Raw genomic sequence first — 13,640 nt, 5'->3', positions numbered from 1 at the left:
CATGGGAAGATGGTCACCACAAGAGCTATTACCTGTAGCATAGGTGATAAGGACCATTCTAAAGTCTGGGGACAGAGTACCAGGGGAGCAGAGGAGAAAGGATGTTGAATTCTGTTGGCCAGACTGGGGGTATGGGTGTGATATGGGGTGATATTAGTGGGGGATTGAGAAAAAAGATGGCATTTAAACTGGACCTTGAAGAATTTCCTTGGATGGGAAGGGAGTGGGAGGGTGTGTATATGTTTGTGTGGTGGGGACAGAGAAGAAAGTTTTCCAGAGCAATGGAAGAACCCAGAACTCTTTGCGTTTGTATTTAGAAAGAGAAAGAGGTCTGCACAGCTGGAGTGTGGGAATCAGCTGGAGGGAGAGGTAGGTCCAGGAAAGAGTCACCTGAACACATCTCGCTTCCCTAGCTCATCAGTGAGAAGGAACAAAGATGTGGAAGCTTTAGCAGGCCCACGTTTAGCTCACCAAGGTAAGAAAGCAGAGAGTCATGGCAAAAGGACTCAAAGGGGGAAAAAGGCCAAGAAGGACAAAGCTTTCTGTTTTCCTAGGAGTACAGATGATTATCATGATTTTAGACGGCAGATGTCAGGAAATATACCACTGAGGGCCTGTCTCAGCAAAGATGTTAACAGAGAAGGTGCTTTAATGATCTGTGTAGGCACGTCAGTGTGGGTGAAGTGGCTCAGAGGCTTATGGCCGCCATTTGTGATCCTACAGAGTGTCACTGTTTCTTCAGCTTTCATTTTCAGAATTTTTATTTCCAGATTTCTTTTGGTGATTAATTTTTATCGTATGATTATCTATATTCATTTTAGATGAATAACATTTGTGTTTAAATACATTTTCTGTACTCCTAAGGCTGATTTCATTGGCCTGAGGTTAATTTTTTTTCCTTGAGGAATATAATTCCATTTTTGCCAAGAGACTCAATGGGAAAATTCTACTTTATCACCAGTTTTAAGTAATTTGAGTATTCCATACATCAGTTACAATTATATTTGCCAGGGTTTCACAATTGAAATATATTACCTGTGCCGAGTATTTGCCATTTGCCAATCCCAGTGAGCTTTTCACCTGTCTCCATTCTGCTCTGTGCCCACCACCGGCTGGGCTTCCTTGCCGGCTGATGTCCAAGGCACCAGCTCGCTCCATCCCTCTCAGGACTCGGGCAATCACCCCCTCCCTTTCTCTCCACAGGCCTCAGAATGCTCCCTTTTGTTGGAAGCTCCTATCTGCCATCTTCAGTCCCTCAGCCCCACCTACATCTTTGTTAATTCCTTAGTCGCTCTCCGAACATTCCCAGTTTCCTGCAGGACCCGACTGATGCATTATGTAGATATGTTCACAGAAAGCACATTGAAGATACATCTATGATGCTTTCATAAGTTTACTAAATAAATTGCATTCAGTGGAGTACAATTAGAAAACAGCTTTTTTTCGTTTACATCGAAATGTAACGTAAAACATCTTAAAGATGTACTGACAACTAACAATGTTCTTTAGGGCTTTTTCCTCCTCACCTCTTGAAAACGCCTCAGGCAGAGTTGTATTTTGGTTATTAGTGAAGAGTTATATTTTGGGGTATTAGAAAACCTAGTTCACCCTAAAACAAACACACAAACACAACCCCAGACTTTCCATCCTGTATGCAATTTAAAAGCTTCCCTCAAGCTCTCTACCCTCTCCTCAGCTCAATTCTGACTGGAAGCTTGGGGTTTGACGGTGGCAAAGACGGGCAGTACTGTCCTTCCACTCTCTCCTTTCTTCCCCTGTCCCCCCAGACTCCCAAACTGTGGATTTTTGTAAACATCCAGGGTGGGGGTAAGATACCAGCTTCCCCTCTGGCAAGCGCTGGCCTTCTCAGTGAATCACTGGAAAAGCCTTCCTCGGTTGGCTCCGGACAGGCGACGGCATCCCTCTCACCTGTGCATATAAATTTGCCTTTGAGGAACTTTTCCTTCCTTCCTTTCTTTCTTTCTCTCTTTCTTTCTTTCTTTCTTTCTTTCTTTCTTTCTTTCTTTCTTTCTTTCTTTCTTTCTTTCTTTCTTTTTTATTTTATTATGTTTTGTTAGTCACCATACAGAACATCAAGGAACTTTCTTTCTAATGAATTTCTAGTTTTCCCTTTCATGGGCTGCCGGGGAGGTGAGCAATGGATGAGCGTGGTCCCCTTTTAATAATTCCTGAGAGGATGTGTCTGGTGCCTCCCTAGGAGGACACTGTTACCTGTTTCAACAGCTTTACAGCTTTAGCTAAAATCCTGAGACGTCAGGAAATGTCTAATCTCGCATCCCGTTATGTGAGCGTATATTAAAAGGCATATTAAGAAGAGGAATACAGATGGAAGGAAGAAAGTGAGGAAAAGAAAAACTTAGTGAGAAAATAAGGGGAGAGAAAAATAAGGAAAAGCGGAGAGAGGAAAAACAAGAAGAGATCCCTAACCCAGATGTCCTGAAAGTCTCGCCTTATAATAGTAGATTCTAACATTGCCTTGGATGCTAAAGTATGATATCTTATTTGGAAAGAGTTCAGCGTAGTGAAATTAGTGATAATTTCCCCCCAAAAGTAGGCACTGAGGAACACTGTATTAAATTGCTAGGAATTATTTTTTAATTGTAGCACACATTTGATTTTGCTTCTCTGATAGCCATTTCATCTTCCTTGAGTGACAACCATGAAGTTTAGCTGGGATGAATCTCATCTTCAGATCCAGAGGAGGGTCCTGCTTGGTCTAAGCCCCTCAGAATAATCCCATTTCCTTGCCATAGTAATTGATAGGACTTTAAGCCAATCAGTGCATAGCATTTCCCTAGCACCAAGATTGTTATCGGGGTAGTCCAATCAGAGTAAAGCTTGGGACTTTGGTGCGATGGTTCTAAAAACTGACCTTGGCCTTTGCTCTGCCCTTGGATGTGAATGCAGAATCACTATCTGTGCTGCTGGCCACCATTTTAGGAGGCCAGCCCAAGAACAAAGCCAATGTCTGAAGGCAGACAGAACTAAAAAAAAAAAAAAAAAACTGCAGAAAAACTGAGCCAGAGCTGGACCAAATCGTGAAAAGTCCTATAGACTTTTCAGTTATAGGAGCCAGTAAATTCCCTTCATTGTGTAAAGCAGTTAAATAGCTTTTCTGTTATTTGCCACAGAAACAATCTTCACCGATAACACTTCTGTGGCATTTGAGTAAATTAAACTGGATTAAAACAGTCCTCATTAAAAGACAATACATTTATAGCTTCTGAATATCGAATACATTTACAGTTTCTGTTATGTGCACGTTGTAAAGGATCAAAACTAAAACCCCCAAAGCCGAACCGTACTGCCTCATTCACACAGAATAAGGGCTATGGAACTTAAAGGAAAACAAAATTTTTTATTAATTATCTTAATATTAAAGTTGCTTAAAGATAAGGGAAAAATTATTGATGAGCCAGAACTGAAAGAATTTGAAAGGACAACAGTTACTTTGACATAAACTTGTGCCAAGCTAGGCAGAATAGAAATAAACAGAAAAACAAGCAAACAAACAAAAACACAACTGGTAACACTTTAAGGTCATACTGACTACTAGTGACTTTCATATACATCATCACACTGAATTCTTACAATAATCCTTTGAGATAGCTATTGCCCCCCCCCCCCCCATTTTACATTTGTGGAAACAGGCTCAGAAAGGAAAAGTAATTTGTTCAAGATCATAGTTATTTAGTATCAGAGACAGGCTTTGAGTCCAGATTACGCTCTTTCTACAAGCTTGCCGTTTCTTTGTAAGATAGAACTAGAAGCTACATGGGTCTGTAATGCCAGGTAGGGTTGGAGCAGCTCAGCTGAAACTATCCTACACCGGTTCCAGAATGCATTTAGCACTTGCTTTGTGTGCTGGAGATTTGTTATACCACAGACCCTAGGCTTTAGCGTTTTTGGCATTATTTAATTTACAAACAAGTCTGGCCCCTTTCCTTGGGAATAGCAAACACAAGGGAAGAATTGGATTCGGTCGTGTTTGCTTCCGCAGAACCTAACCAAACATAGGACGCCTTATTCTGATGCACTGCTTCCTTCTCATTTTCCTAAAAAGATTCACGAACCCTCTGCCAATATAAGTGTTGGGGGAAATGAGTTTCTGAATTGTCATTCTAGGAATTGCCTTTTGCAGCTGAAACTTCACCACTTAGTCAAGCCCTCCCCTGCCATCTGCTCAGCTCCAAAACTGCTGCAAAGGTTGAGAGGAGCTACTTAACTTACAAAGAACCGCATCTATGACAGAAATCCCACCAAGAAACCCTCTCTCATCTTTCCAGCTTGTTGAATGCTGGCTCCAGAGGATCACACTTTTAGGCTCATCAGGGCACTCTCATGAGGTCTCAGGTCTTCAAAGGCAACCCGTTTATCACCAACCCATTGTTCACAAAAATTCACCTGCACCAACCTCATAGTCCGCGCTCGAAAACTCATCTCATGCCCAGCTCTGGGGCGGAGGCAGTCTTAGAGAATCTAAAGAAACCTGGTTCCGTTTTGATGGCTTACTATCATTAGTCTGCTGGTGTGTGTGTGAGTGACGTGCGGGCACACAGTAGATGCTGTTCCTCAGGTCTCATTGTTAGACCCTTCTCCAGTTTTTGTCAGGAACCCTTCTTGTACTGCTGTTCTGGAACCTACATCCTGTCTTTTCTTCCTGTTCAGGTTTTTAGTTTATGGAGGACGGAAGTTCTTTTATTAGCAGTTCAGCCTTCGTAGAGGCCTGGGTGAGTCTTTGATACTTGCTTCCTTGTCTCTCTAACATCTCATTCATTCATTCATTCATTCAGTGTGTTTATTAGAGAATTTTTGCCACGTAGTACTTACTGCCAGTCGGAGAGATACAAAGCCTCTTAGGTCATGCTCCCTAGAAGCAGAGATTGAGGTGGGAATTCTGATGTAAGTGATAAACTGAGGGAATGCTGGAAAGGTAGGAGGGAAAGGAACAGGGGAAGAAGCAGGGCTGTTACATCCCTGCTGTCAGTCGCCGATGGGCTGTGGTCCACCCTGGGGCTGAGTGTGAGTGGAGGCTAATGTAAACTCCCAAGTGCCCCCGGACACTTCTGTCAGACAAGGACATTTCCTCTGGGTGACTTGAGGTGTGAGCCTTAGTAGCCGATGCCCGTGACATCTGGGGGATGAGTGCACTCTGAGGACAAGGGGGATCTGCGTGGAGGAGGTGTAGCATCTGCTACACAGTGATAGGTGGTACTTAGTCTCTGAGTGATGCCACGCGATGGGTGATTGGACAGTGTGGATGTGGAATGGTAGAGCTATGTGCATGAGGAGCACGTAACCAAGCTAGGTGGGGGGATGCGCCAGGGGGATGGAATGGACGGGAGAGGGGGTGGTTGTCGAGGAATGTTCCCTGAGGCACTGACTCATAAATTGAGTCCTAACAGGTAAGATAACATGGTGGCAGAGAGGAAGGGAATTTCAGGTGGAAAGTGTTGAGCAGGGATGTTAGTGAAGAGGGCTGCCCTGTGATTTTTGTGTGCCCTAGGCATTTTTGCTTAGAATAGTAAAAGCTGTATTTTATGGACTGTGTCCATATAAATATACGTGTAATCCAGTTGGATCGTATTTGTTTATTTTTGTAGATTTTAAGAGTTTAAAACATTTTTGTGGGCCCCTAAAGTAACTTGGGCCTGTGCCTATTGTTCCTGTAGCTATGGGGGCCCTGCTGGTGGAGGTAGGAATATGTGGAAGGCAGCCCTGACTACTTCAGTGCCGCCGGATGCTAAGTGCACAGTCATTTCTGTCCACCTTTGCTCCCATCCCTGCCTTGTCACCGTCTCCTCCTAAAACCACGCTCTACTGAGACTGGGCTGGGTTGAACAGTCACCTCCCCTAAGTCCATCTCCACCTCAGAATGTGATTATTGAGAAATAGGGTCTTTGGCGATATCATTAGTTAAATTTAGAGGAACATCCTAGATTCGGGTGAGCCTTTCACCCAAGGACTGGCGTCCTTATAAGAAGAGAGGACACGGAGGGAAGGCGGCGAATGGGAAGTTGGAGGCAGAGATTGGAGTGACATAGCTACAAGCCAAGGAACACCAGGAAGCTAGGGGAGAGGTAGCGAACAGATTCTTCCCTGGACCATTCGGAGGGAGCATGGCCCTGCTGATACCTTGCTGTTGACTTTCTCAGCCTACAGAGCGGTAAAAGAATAAATTCCTGTTGTGTAAGGCACCCAGTGTGTTGAGCTTTGTTACAGCAGCCCTAAGAAACTAGTATGTACTGTCTCTGCAGAATGTCTTTTCTGAATCTCAGGTGTCCCTGGTTAGGACTGTCTGGGCACAGTGGAGCCCAGACTCCTGCTTTCTTTGCCTTTTCTTCCCTGAAGTGGCTCTTTCTTTCCTGCATTGACCATTAGTGTCTCGGTGCTGAAGAGCAAGCAGAGAGATGTACCGGCTAGAGAGGGTGCTAAGGTAGCTTTTACTGCCCCAGGGTAGTTCCCTTCATTCCTCCATGTGGCACATTTCTCATCAGTAGTGCTGGATGCTGGAAGAAAATCTGGCCATGTTTTCAAAGTTCCAAAGAAAAGCGTTTGCTTTGGGGACAGGAGGAGAGGGAGCTAGGTGCATTTATTGTTTAATAGCTTTCTTTTATCCCTGATTCAGCCATAAATACCCTGCCCATAAAACTAGGCTTTTCCAATCTTCTCGCTGTTTGACAACAACAACAAAAATTGGTTGAGAAATACTGTTCAATATATGCAAGGATGAATATGACATGCTGGAATATTCACAAACTAGATGCTACTGGAGGGCAAGGACTGTATCATTTTCTTCTTAATGCTCAGCATCTGCTACAGGGCCTGGGACATCATAATCTTCCAGTAAACCTTTGCCAAATAAGTTAATCTGTCATTGAATTGATGACCAAGGTGAGTTAGCTCGTCAGGGTCACTGGGTAGATGTTTGTCCCTGCATCACATACACAAATTCTAAAGTTGCATCTTTGGATGGGACTGTGACTTCTTAGGTGGGGGTATCTGAATGAATAGCTATGTTCTCCAAGTAGTACCTCCAAATAAGTTCTCAAGACCAAATACTCACCACTTACCTGTTAATACACATGATAAAGGTATGGAGTTTTAATAAATTTTTAAGAATCACCATCAAGGAATAAGGTTCTGATTACTCAAGCAACCACACTAACCAAAAACGGATCCACTTTTTTTTTTTTTTTACCCTTTCCTCTGAGAGATGTTCATCTCAGGTCCTAATTTGCCCAATAAGTCTGAGGCAGTGATTAGCAAACTAAAGGCCAAATCTGGCCAGCAGCCTTTTTCTGTAGACAAATTTTTATTGGAACATAGCCATGACGATCTATTTAAGTACTGTCTATGACTGTTTTTGTATTACAACTGAGCACTGTTGAGCAGTCGCAACAGGGAACACATGACCTGCAGTGCTGAAAACATTTATTATCTTACAGAAAAAGTTTGCTGACCTTGGTCTAAGATAATGTTTCTGAATATTCTTTGACTATCAGTTATGCTAGGAGCTCCCTGAAAGCAGAGACCAAATACGATTTCTCTTTGTATCTTTAGTGCCTATGACACTGTCCTGTTGTAAAGAAGTGCTCAAGTCCAGAATGAATGAAAGTAACCTAATGCAGCTGCATAAATAATCATGCTTCCCCCACCCCAACCTTAAAGACTATGGGAAAGAGCCACTGAAAACCAGGCATAGGGTGATTTTCTACTAGGACAGTTTTGGGTTCACTTTCAGGAAGATCTGTATCGATTACTCTGATCTTGGTGTGCTGAACAGGGTGGCTCCTGTTCTCATTTCAGCAATTCAGGGATGGGAAGGCAGGGATGTGGGGGAGGGACCAATGCAACTTTTGCTGCCTCAAGAGAACTGGGGCAAAGGCATTTATGAGGAGGTCCCAGTATTCAGCTGCTGGGCAGCATGATCAAGGAATAGCTAAACTGACATCTTGGGTTGTTTGTATTCCCAAAAGCACTCGCCCCAGCAGGCATATTCTGTCTTAACATTCGGTACTCTGTGAAAAAGGAGATGTTTGGGAGGCAAATGTAGCCTGTTCTCTGTACTCCTTCCTTTGTTTCAATGCTCTTGTTGACTTTCTCTACATATGTAAATGTAGATTAGTTTTTGTAAAAAAAAATTTATAGATCTAATACCTTGTTTGAATAGGCAATTGGAAAAGGCCCAGGAAAATACTCTTGGCCAGTTTCCTTTAATAACCAAGCCAGAGGTGGCAGTTACGTAGGAAGTTTATTACCACCCTGGCCCTTCTACTGTCAGACATCCCTAATAGATCCCTGAATGCTTTCTGACAGACACAGCCTCCGAATCCTTCCTAAAACGTTCCAAGTAACTGCCACCAATTGGTCAGAATTGGCACACAAGATGAAACCTTACTTGCCAAAGCTGGTTTTGCATATTTCTAGGTGCAAGGATCTCATTCCGCCTTTTATTTTCTTCCTCAGCTCCTCATGTGGAAATGTATCCAGGCCCCAAAGGTAGGAACGGGGAAGGACTGGCAGGCAAAGCAAGGCATTCTCGGCAGAATGCGGAGCACAAATAAAGATTTGAGGTGACCAGCTTTAGTAACGAGGAGTACACACTGCGAAGTCACATGAAATGAACATGGAATCAGAAGGAAGAGCTAGATTGAGGTAAGCATGGGCATCTAGGCCAAGACATTTGAATGCAATTTGGAAAGTCAGTGCTTCCGAAGGCTGGTAAGGGTATTAGGGTTCTCCAGAGAAACAGAACCAATAGGATAGAGATGTACACACACACACACACACACACACACACACACACACACACACACACAGGGGTAAGGGTGGGCATTTTTTTTAAGGAGTCAGCTCTTGTGAGTGTGGAAGTTGGCAAGTTCAAAATTTGCGGGGCAGGTGATCAGGCTGGAAATTGTAGCAGGAGCTGATGTTGCAATCTTGAATCCTACGGCAGTCCGGCAGTCCGGAGGCAGAATTCCTTCTTCAGGGGACCTCATTCTTTTCTCTCAAGTCCTTCACCAGGTTGGATGAGGCTTACCCACATTGTGGAGGGTCAGATCATTTGCTTTGCTCGAGGTTTACTGATTTAAATTTTAACATCTAACAATGATGTCACAGAAATTATTGGCTAGAACAAAGTTTATTTAAGTGAGAGTTGATTTAAAGAAAATTATTAAATAAATTTTGTGTGCAGATGGTATAGGGATATGTCGAGTATATATGTACTAAAATGGCTGAGGTCAGAGAATGGTAAGTGACCGAATTGCTATACTCTTGTCACAAGGAAATGTCATAAGGAAATGGTTTTTTTTATAAAGATTTTATTTATTTGTTTATTTGACAGAGAGAGAGAGAGGGAACAAGCAGGGGGAGAGGGAGAGGGAGAAGCAGGCTCCCCGCCGAGCAGGGAGCCCGATGTGGGACTCGATCCCAGGACCCTGGGATCATGACCTGAGCCGAAGGCAGACGCTTAACGACTGAGCCACCCAGGCACCCCAGAAAATGGGGTTTTAAGGAGATTAATTCTGCTGCCTTGAACAAAGGCCATGGACAGAAAATATTCACCAACAAATAATAAATATGAAAATGTTCTCTCCTGTTATAGTAGTAAAATCATGCCTTTTCTAAAGATGCTAACTTTTTGCCAAATTTCACAAATGTAATTTTCCCAGTCTGCTTTTTAAAAAGTAGTTGTTTGTGCCTTTTTTTCCCCCCCAACAAATAGAAGTTTTAAATTTTATGTAATCTTAGTAGTTGGGTCTTTTCCTTTATGATTTCTTAAAAGGATTTTAAGCTCAGAAAGTCATCTGGTTTTTTTTTTTTTTTTTTGAGATATTTATTTATTTATTTATTTATTTATTTATTTATTTATCTGAAAGAGAGAGAGAGCAGAGGGAGAGGGAGAAGCAGGCTCCCCACTGAGCACGGAACCCCATGTGGGACTCGATCCCAGGACCCGGGGATCATGACCTGAGCTGAAGGCAAGATGCTCATGACCCCGGGATCATGACTTGAGCCACCCTGGCGCCCCTCATCCTGGGTCTTAAATTCACAGGTCTAACACCTTGTTTGGGCATTTGGAAAAAGATAACTTTAAATATTTAACTTTTTGATGTATCTGGGGCTTATTTTTTTGTACCCTATGAGGGATGCATCTAGACTAATTTTATTTTCCTTAAATTCCTACTCAGTTACTCATGTACAAGTTCCTTTTTGGTGATGTCATTTTTATTTTCTAGCAAATTCTTATATGGATCCAAATCAATTTCCGGACTAGCTCTGGTCTGTTTTCTGTATCTATACATTGTTTCTTTCAGTATTAAATTACTTTAATGATATGATATGGCCTTATATTTAAATATGTAGTGTGGCTAGTCCCATCTCATATGCTTTCTTCAAGATTTTCTGTGATAAACTTATTTTTCTTCCTGAGAACATCAGAATCTAGTCAAATTCTCCAGAAGTTTCATACAATGTTAATTGGATTTTGTGTAAGTCATTGTGCGGTTTATAATGAATTCGGGTATAATTCATTCTGTATGAATTTATGAACATTTTCAATCAACTTTTGATGTTTGTGACTATAGAGCACAGATCAGATTTCAGTCAATGAATTAATCTAAAATAATAATGAAGACATTTTATCTCCATTGCCCCCTTAACTTGAGCAATTTAGACGTATAAATAGCCAAATTGAATTTAATTCCTTTCATTTTTGCACCTAAATGTCTGGTCTAGGTGTAATCCAACAATCAAGGATCCAAAGACTGGCCTCAGGGAGCAGAATTAAAGAAACAATGATAAATATTGTCAGTGAAAGAATTTAGAAACTCTTGAAGGGTAATTCACATTTCAACTTTTAACTTTCATATTAATTCCCCAGGACTTCAAATGGAAACCCATGATCCCTTCTGCAAGGATCTTCACCTGGGGTGTTTTAAAATTTCTTTTTCTCATTTCCTTTGCCCTTCTCATGCTGGTAGTATCTGAACAGCCTGTTCTCCTGGCTCTGGTTAATTCTTGGTACTCTTGAATCTCTCCTGACAGCAGAAAGCAGTGATCAGACAGGTTGAATGATTCAATGGAAATGTAATCTGATCTCATCTTGGCCATAGGTAAGAAGCAAACTGCTGTGAACCAGAATTGTAATGCTGGGAATTATCTGACTCCTGCAGCCCTCTCTTCTTTCTCTGCCCTGGTGAATGATGGCTGAGATTTGAAATTTAAGGCATGTAAAACATGGTAAACATCAATTTGTTGACTTGGCCATTGAACCGGACATCTTGCCTTCTTGCAGGTAAAACTAAAGATCACAAGTTCTAGATTTTATTTATAAGGGCAAAGCATTGAAGTGTATCCACTTAAGTTGCTTCTCGATTCAGGGAAGTCTTTTTTCCTTTAAACTATTCTTCTAGCTTTGGGGCTGGGTGCAAGAGCAAAGCAAAACAGCAACCAAAAAGCAAAGGACTCTCCAACAATAGAACACCTGAGCTGCAAAGATGGACGACCTGTAGAACAGAGTTGACATGATGTGATCAGTCAGTTCCCAGATGTGAAGGAAAGGAATCCTCTGCAGCGGACTAAGGAAGGCCAGTTACAATGCAGGGAAACTGAGAACTGGTAGGAACAAGTGGAGAAACTTACAGGAGAAGAGAGAAAAACTGGACATAAAAGTATAAGAAACAGAAAACACAGGAAACTTCAGTGTTAATGGTGACCCATTACACTGCTGGCCCCCAGTGATCACATCTCCCTGTATTTGCCCTTGTGTAGTCCTCGCTCTTTGAATTGGAATAGGGCCCGTGACTCATTCTGACTGACTAGAAGTGGTGGAGTGATGCTGTACACCTTCTTATGTCTATATAGGAAGACTTAAGAAGTTCTGCTTCTGGGCTCTGAGTCCCGATCTGCTTTATAAGGATTCTGTTACTCTGCTGGCACTTTGTCGAGAGGCCATGGGAGAAAAGCCCAGCTATTCAGTGCCCAGCCAAGCCCAGGCCCCTGCTGACCGAAATCCATAGAGCGACCATTGGCAAGGTCAACAGAAGAGTCATCTGGCTGAGCCCGGCCCAGATTACAGAATTGTGAGCAAATAAAATGGCCATTGTTTTAAGCCAGGAAGTTTTAGGCTGGTTTGTTCTATCACAAAACATAACCATTTGTTATATCACAAAAACATAATGGAGAAGCATCAAGGACCAAGGCCCAGGGACTCTGCTGTCTCGGACAGCATGGTGCAGAGGGAAGATGCAAGCCTGGAACCACAGCAAGCTTGGGTCATAGCCTCACTTTTTAGCTTTTTGCTCTGTGGCCTGGGGCAAGTTATTTAGTCTTTCGGGGCCTCAGTTCTGTTATCTGTAAAATGAGAAAAATATTTCTTCCTTCACAGGATAGTTAAGAAATGAAATGAGTGAAAGTTTGGGGCACATATTAAGTACCCGCCACACATGAGTTCTGTTCCATTTCCTCCTTACAGTTCCCTCCCTCACCCCCCCACCCCAGGGCTGACCTAAACTGCATTAACCCTTAAGGGTAGTCCTGTGCCCTGCTAAAGGTCATTCTGTCATAGGTTGGTTTTGCACTGTGTATGTAGTTGATAAACAACCACTACATTTATATGAAAAAGAAGTAATCCACTAAATTGTAAGTGATGGATTTTTTTTTTTTTAAATGATGGTAGCTTTTGGGACCAGTGTGCCTTTGTGTCTATATCCTGGAATACACCTGCTCCTCTGGAGTACCACAGCTTTTTATTAGACTAAGCTTGGGTCATGAAGGAACATTACATTCAGTTTATTTTACTGCAGATGGAATGAAGGCATGCACTAGATTTCCATTAGATTTTCACACAAAAAAATTTCTATTGTTTGTAAAGTTTACTTAGGCAAAAATTGCACATTTTGAGGCAGCACAGGATAAAATTTGGTTCTTATTGAACCCCCCACCTTCATACTAGAAGGTAAGTTAGGACCCTGGAAAGAAAGAAGTCCCATATTGAGTGTCTGAATTATGTTAAAACTGTGCAGACTCCAAGTTTCCAAGCCTTCTGAGAGAAAATACACATATACATCCACGCAGTCACATACACAAATGCACACACATGAATGAAAGAGAGGACTAAGGAGAGAAGAAGTAAACCTGCCATGACCTCAGTTTCCAATTTGTAAAATGAGAAAGCCAGACTAGAAGGTTCTCCAAAGCCATTTCCTGCTCTGAGTGTAGCAGACATCTCAAATGCTGGACCTGTATTAGCCCTTTGTGGACAGGGAGATGAAGAACACAGGTTGCTCTCCAGCAAAACTTTAATTGCAGAGCTTTAATTAAAAAAAGAATCAAAATTCTCTTTCAGATTATTTTTTTTAATTTTATTTTTAATTGTATTTTTATTGTTTCCATTTTATTTTAAAAGAGAAATGAAAGCTGCAGTTTGCCAAATTGCTGCACACTTTTTCTTGCCATACAACTGCCCTAGCAAGTTAACCTAAAACAATTTTCTAAAATGTATTTTTAATGAGAAGCTGAGATCGCTGAAATTTGTCTTGAACATTTTTTTTTCCTTTAGACCTCTTATAGGGCTCTGGAGTTTCCATACCTCAGTGCCAAGAGCATGGCAA

The 13,640-nt window shown here is 42.0% G+C and overlaps 1 long non-coding RNA gene across 2 annotated transcripts in view; it reads left to right on the top strand.

Moving 5' to 3' along the window:
• Positions 1 to 12,456, top strand: part of LOC113935073 — a 165,218-nt gene extending 152,762 nt beyond the window's left edge. The window contains exons 2-4 of one of the 2 annotated variants that reach the window (XR_003523889.1): positions 8,491 to 8,679; positions 11,142 to 11,323; positions 11,442 to 12,456. This is a non-coding gene — a long non-coding RNA (uncharacterized LOC113935073). Of the gene's footprint in view, positions 1 to 8,490; positions 8,680 to 11,141 lie in introns of both variants that reach the window. The other variant, XR_003523888.1, reaches the window with a different exon arrangement.
• Positions 12,457 to 13,640: the final 1,184 nt, after the last annotated feature.

This window comes from Zalophus californianus, chromosome 13 (assembly GCF_009762305.2).
Source record: "Zalophus californianus isolate mZalCal1 chromosome 13, mZalCal1.pri.v2, whole genome shotgun sequence".
Classification (NCBI taxonomy): Eukaryota; Metazoa; Chordata; class Mammalia; order Carnivora; family Otariidae; genus Zalophus; species Zalophus californianus.
The sequence above is the reverse complement of the archived record's forward strand: the minus strand, read 5'-3'. Positions and strand labels throughout refer to the sequence as shown.